We start from the raw sequence: 6726 nt of genomic DNA, 5'->3' as shown, positions 1-6726 counted from the left end.
TGGTACTTACAACTATTGAACATACTGTTACTATTTATGATCTTATCCACTGAAATATAAGCTCCATAAGGGCCCCAGGATGGATGCTGTATGCCCAGTATTTAGAACAGTGTTGGGCATATAGAAAGCAGTCAGAAATTAATTGTGGAATGAGGAATGCACACCGTGTCAGCATTTAACTGCTGAAAGTTGTGTCTACAATTTCCTCCTTCAAAAAAGATGGGAGGGGCTTCCCTGGTGGTCCAGTGGTTAAGAATCCACCTGCCAATGCAGTTCGATCCTTGGTCCAGGAAGATTCCACATGCTTCAGAGCAACTACGCCCGTGCACCACAACTACCAAGCCAGTGCTCGGAGCCTATGAGCTGACACTAATGAGCCCACATGCCGCGACTACTGAAGCCTGTGAGACTAGAGCCCTGGTTCAGCGATTAGAGACAGCACCGCAGTGAGAAGCCTGCTCCCCGCAACTAGAGAAGAGACCACACACAGCGATGAAGACCCAGCACAGCCAAAAATAAACAAATGAATCTTTTTTAACAAGGTGAGAGGCCTAGTTCTGGACCAAAATCTGGCACTCGAGTCCATGGGGTTGCCTCTGAATTAATTGCTCATGAGGTGCTGTTGGGAAAACATCCTACAACATCTCAGGGATCATGTGTCAGCTATCTTTGTCAGCTCTGCCCCACCATCTCTCATCCCCCGATGAAAGTCTTCTATGAGACCAAGAATCTAGAATGTCCCTGTGGCCAGGGATGCTCTCCCAGATCTGCCTCTCCTTCAGTTCTTGCATCTCAGTAAACGGCAACCCTCTTCAGCCGGTTGCTCAGTCTGCACACTAGGCATTATCTGTGATCTCTCTCTCTCGGATCACTCACACTGAATGTATCTCCAAGCCCTGCCTCCTCTTCCTTCCCAATACATTCTGAACCTGGGTGCTTTCCATGACTCCCACCCACCCTGGCCCAGCTGCCCTGAAGCAGCCTCAGACCTACTCCTGTCACCTCCCCTCCTCACCCTACAGTCCATCTCTACAGAGCAGAGATTTGTCTACTTGTTTACTACTCATGTTTTCAAGAATATTCTAGTCACTTAGGAAACTGATGAAAAGTGACTCACATGGGTATTTTAAGCATAATTATCTCTGAGTGATGGGATTATGATTTCTATTTCCTACTTTATACTATTTATTCAGTATTTTACAAATAGTCTACAAGGAGTATGTGTAGCCATTAAAAAAAATAGTAAGAAAGCTGCTGAGTGGTCAGTGAAGCAGCACCGGCGATGGTCAAATTTATTTAATAGATTTAGAATTTTTATTTAAGAATTTAATTAAAATCAGACTGAAGTCATTGTTACAGGTCTCTTCTTACTTGCCAGTCACTGTCCTTGGTGCTTTTTTTCATACTTTATTTCTGGGAAAGGATTTATTCTGGTTTTACAGATGAGAGGATGGATTCAGAGAAGTTGAATGGTTTGTCCAAAGTCACTCAGCTGAAAAGAGACATGGCGGGTGTTAAAGCCAGGTCTCTAGACCAGGCTCTTTTCACTAACCCCTCTTCCCCATTCTGTTTTCTCACTTAAAGACTGGAGTCCAGGCAGGCATCTCTGGAGGATTGTTGAGGGGCTGAACAAAGATGACAGGAGTGAAGTTATTAGCGTAATTAAGGGAGGATATGGTTTGGTGAAAACATTAATGGTCAATATAAATCAAGTAACTAGAACAACATTTCACAGACATATTTGAACCCGAAACTTACTGGCAACATGGATTTAACTGTCACCTGTAAAAGCAGCATAAAGTTAAACCTTTACTGGTTCTGCCTCCTTGCCCTATAAAAACAAAGCCCACATTCTCAGAGTTGATGAGTCTGGAAAGATGGAAAGAGGGACAAGGGCCTCTGGCTTGTCCACATAGATCCTGACTGTGTGAGGACAGAGGGGAGGCAAGGTGAGAAATGAGAGAGGCAGCTGTTTCCTGTGGTGCTCCCGAAAGACTAACCTTTTAAAAACAAAACCCACCTCCCATTACACTTGGAATAATATCCGCACGCCATGAGCCTAGGATCCTTGTGCCCAAGATCTCTGCTCGGGGTACACCCTGCCTATTCAGCCCACCTCCTCCTTCCCTTTCTCCCTCTCAGTCACAGGGCTCCATTCATTCCAATCTCTGCTGCTTCTGGAGGCCCCGAGTCATTCCCAGCGGGGCCTCCACCCTCCCTGTCCTGTCTTGGGGATCACTCCTGGCTCAGACTTTGCACTGCGTGCTCTCTCTCATCCTTCTATTGTTGTTCAATAGCTCAGTTGTATCTGACTCTTTGTGACCCCACAGACTGCAGCATGCCAGACTTTCCTGTCCTTCACTGTCTCCCTGAGTTTGCTCAAGCTCACATCCATTGAGTCGGTGATGCCGTCCAACCATCACACTCTCTGTCACCCCTTCTTCTCCTGCCCTCAGTATTTCCCAGCATGGGGGTCTTTTCTGAAGAGCCAGCTGTTTGCATCAGGTGGCCAAAGTATTGGAGCTTCAGCTTCAGCATCAGTCCTTCCAGTGAATATTCAGGGTTGATTTCCTTTAGGATTGACTGGTTTGATCTCCTTTCAGTCCAAGGGACTCTCAAGAATCTTCTCCAGCATCACAATTCCAAAGGATCAATTCTTCAGCGCTCAGCCTTTTTCATGGTTCAACTCTCACATCTGTACATGACTACTGGAAAAACCATGGCTTTGACTTTGTCGGCAAAGTGATGTCTTTGCTTTTTAATACATTGTGCAGGTTTGTCATAGCTTCATCTGCGGAGAAATCTTGTCTGATGACTTCCCCTGAGACACCCCTCACTCCCCGTCCCAATCTCTCTCCATCCCCTTACCCTAATCCTTTCATAAGCACAACATTATTATTCATAATACTGAATTTGGAGAATATACAAAGACAATATGAAAAGAATAAATAAACTATGAAGCATGATAATATAATAAATACTTATGAGCCCACCAACCAATTTAAGATCTAGAATATCAATTACACTTGATTTTTTTGCATAACATTCATTAAGTATCTGAAATTATATAACGTATTGATGTACTTTTTGTCATACCTACTGGAAGGTAAAGTCTGATGCCTGTCTTTTTTATTGCTGTGTCCCAGAGCTTAGAGCAGTACCTAGAAGATAGGTATTCATAAGTAAATGAATGGCTAACTGAGAGTGAGACAGAAAGGTCAATGGAGTCCGAGGGGTGGGGTGGTGGTCGCAGGTGGCCTGCACTGTCTCCAAGCAGAGATCCACAAGCCCACAAGACATAACTGCTCACTCCTATGTTTCTCTAAAATCTAGTTAATGAGCAGTTATGAGGAATGAGACATTACATATCTAGCTAGCTGTGTAGACAAAAGCACACAGGGCAAGTTATTTGTCACTTTGAGACTCAGTTTCTGTCTTGGTAAAATAGACAGTAATAGCTACTTGCACAACAACTGGGTCAGAGGCACAGCCTCCTCACCTCCTCTGCCCTGATCACACCTGAGGGGGTGGGGCCCCTGGGGAAAGGGCGGTCCCTGGTGGCACGCAGCCTTAGACCCGGGGAGAGCTACAGACGAGTCTGGGTGGGCAAAACGGTGGCACCCAGGCCACCCTGGCAGCAGTGGAGAGCAGCTCCCGTCCCTGCAGGGCCCATTGCACGTGCTTGAAGCCTCACAGTGATATCCAAGACCAGGAGCAGAACCCTGGAGCCGGGGGATGGCCGGGCCTGGGCACTGCCTGCTGGCCGAGGCGGGAGTCCTTGAGAACATGCAGGGTCTTGACACATGAGTGCAGGATGAACACTCATGAAGAGAAAAGTGAAACGTATTTGCTCTTCAGTGAATCAGGGAAAAACTTAAGTAGAGCTTGTTTTTTTTTTTTCTCTCCAGTGCAAGTACCCTAAGTCAGTTTATTCTAAAATTATATCCACACATGTACACCCATGGTGGATTCGTGTCAATGTGTGGCAAAACCACTACAATATTGTAAAGTAATTAGCCTCCAATTAAAATAAATACATTTATATTTAAAATAAATAAATAAAATTATATCCAGAGGAATCAGGCTTGGGAACTTTCTTCAAAGCCTCCTTTGCCTGGCAGGTTAATTCATTACTCAGTTTAACCAACATTCACTAAGCAACAGGGTGGGGATGAGGAGGGGCAGGTGAACAGGTGCAGAGCAGTGTTACACTGGAGGAAGGAGACGCAGCCGCGTGGAGGGCAGGCGGAGTGGGCCATGCTGCTCCATGCAGCGGGGAGCTTTGGTGGAAAGCAGGAAGCATGAGGGTGTGGGGGCAGTGACAAGGACTCCCTGCCGAGATGGGGGCCGGGGCCGCATCTTGAAGGCCTTGCTCACCATATCCTGAAGACAGTGGAGCAGGGTGATCAGATTTGTGTTTCAGACAATCACTGCAGTGAACAACTATTCCTTTTCCCCCTTCAACCCTCACTCGCCCTTCAGCTGGTCATAATATCTCTGTTTTGCTTAGAGGAAACACCCCCCCCCACCACTGCCAGTGCATACGGTTCCTTCCAGTCCCCGAGTGGACCTATGATTCAGGCCTGGCCGATAAGTGTAAATTGTCCCTCAGCACCAAGGGGCATTGGTCCCCCCACCCTGCGGATACCAAAATCCACAGATGTTCAAGTCCCTTATTTAAAACGGCAAAGTGTTTGCATATAACCTGCAAACCTGCAAGTATATCCTCCGGTATACTTTAAATCATCTCTAGATTATTTGTCACACCTAATACAATATAGATGCTATGTAAATAGTTGTAAATACAATATAAAGTGAAAGCGTTAGTCGCTCGGTTGTGCCCGACTCTTTGTGACCGCATGAACTGTAGGCTGCCAGGCTCCTCTGTCCACAGGATTCTTCAGGCCAGTATACTAGAGTGGGTAGCCATTCCCTTCTCCAGAGGATCTCCCTAACCCAGGGATTGAACCCAGGTCTCCCGTATTGCAGGCAGATTCTTTACCATCTGAGCCACCAGGGAAGCCCCAAATACAACGTAAATGCTATTTTAAACAGTGGCTGGTGTGTGGCAAATTCAAATTTTCCTTTCTGGAACTTTCTGTAATTTTTTTTTTTCCAAATATTTCTGATCCGTGATTGAATCTACGAATGTTGAGCCTGCAGATATGGAGGGCAGGCTGTATTTCATTATTTGATTCTAAGAGATTGATTCAGAAATGAACATACACTGTTAGACTGTTATTGACACTGTTAGGAGGAAATCCTCTTTTTTGAAGCAGGAAGCCTACTGACCTATGGCTGTGGGCTACAGAGGGAGATGGCTAGGTTGAGAGTGAAACTAACACAAAGGAAAACAGAGTCAAGACAGAGAGAGATCAAGTCCACTGCTAGCATCTCTGAATCCACTTCTTCCTGATGTGAGATGTGCTGGATGGAGGATGTGTTAGAGGCTTCAGACAGGGAGACCAGTTAGGAGACTGTGTGGTAGAACTGGGGAAGTTTGTGAGGGGCTGGCTTGGAGCAAAGCCAATAGGGCAGGAGAGAAGAATTAAAGACATGCTCAGGAGATGGAATCAGCAGGTCCTGGAGACCCCTGTCAGATGTGGGTTGAGAACAAATGGTGAATTCATTCTCAAGAGCATTTTATCTCGAGTTTAGGATATTTCCAGCTTGAATATTGCTCTGACCATTTCAACACAACTCGGATCTACCTGAAGCATCTCCGTTTCTTGATCTCATTGTGACCCCTTGATTATTCTGATTCCTACTTTAAGACTCAAGAATCACCTCTTCCAGGAGGCCTCCCCAGCCCACTTCTCTGACAAAAGGAATCACTTTCTTTTCAGTTCTGTCTTTAAGACTCCATCAAGGCACTCACATCTGCGTCATAATTATGTGTTGACAATTTGTCTCACTCTTAGATTGTGAGCTACTTGAAAAGAGGGACCACAGCATGTTTACCCAGGTGTTCTGGTATCCAATACCACATCTGACTCATAGTGCCTGCGCAGAAGTTGTTTGTGGAGGTAAATGGAATGTTTGAGCTAAAAAAACACTCACATTTTCTAAAATAAGATGTAACTAAATAGACGATAAAGGCAAGTGTTGCAGTCTTAGGAGGCGTGTTTGTCAGGATTGGATTTGGGCTGATTTGGCTGCGGATTTCCAGAAAGCAAAGTTCCTTTCTCAGACAAGTGTTCCTTTCTCAGCCTTCTTCACAGTCCAGCTCTCACATCCATACATGACCACTGGAAAAACCATAGCCTTGACTAGACAGACCTTTGTTGGCAAAGTAATGTCTCTGTTTTTGAATGTGCTATCTAGGTTGGACATAACTTTCCTTCCAAGGAGTAAGCGTCTTTTAATTTCATGGCTGCAGTCACCATCTGCAGTGATTTTGGAGCCCAGAAAAATAAAGTCTGATACTGTTTCCACTGTTTCCCCATCTATTTCCCATGAAGTGATGGAACCAGATGCCATGATCTTCATTTTCTGAATGTTAAGCTTTAAGCCAACTTTTTCACTCTCCACTTTCACTTTCATCAGGAGGCTTTTGAGATCCTCTTCACTTTCTGCCATAAGGGTGGTGTCATCTGCATATCTGAGGTTATTGAGATTTCTCCCGGCAATCTTGATTCCAGCTTGTGCTTCCTCCAGCCCAGCGTTTCTCATGATGTACTCTGCATATAAATTAAATAAGCAGGGTGACAATATACAGCCTTGATG

This window comes from Bos javanicus, chromosome 15, assembly GCF_032452875.1.
Source record: "Bos javanicus breed banteng chromosome 15, ARS-OSU_banteng_1.0, whole genome shotgun sequence".
In the NCBI taxonomy this organism is placed as follows: domain Eukaryota; kingdom Metazoa; phylum Chordata; class Mammalia; order Artiodactyla; family Bovidae; genus Bos; species Bos javanicus.
The sequence above is the reverse complement of the archived record's forward strand: the minus strand, read 5'-3'. Positions refer to the sequence as shown.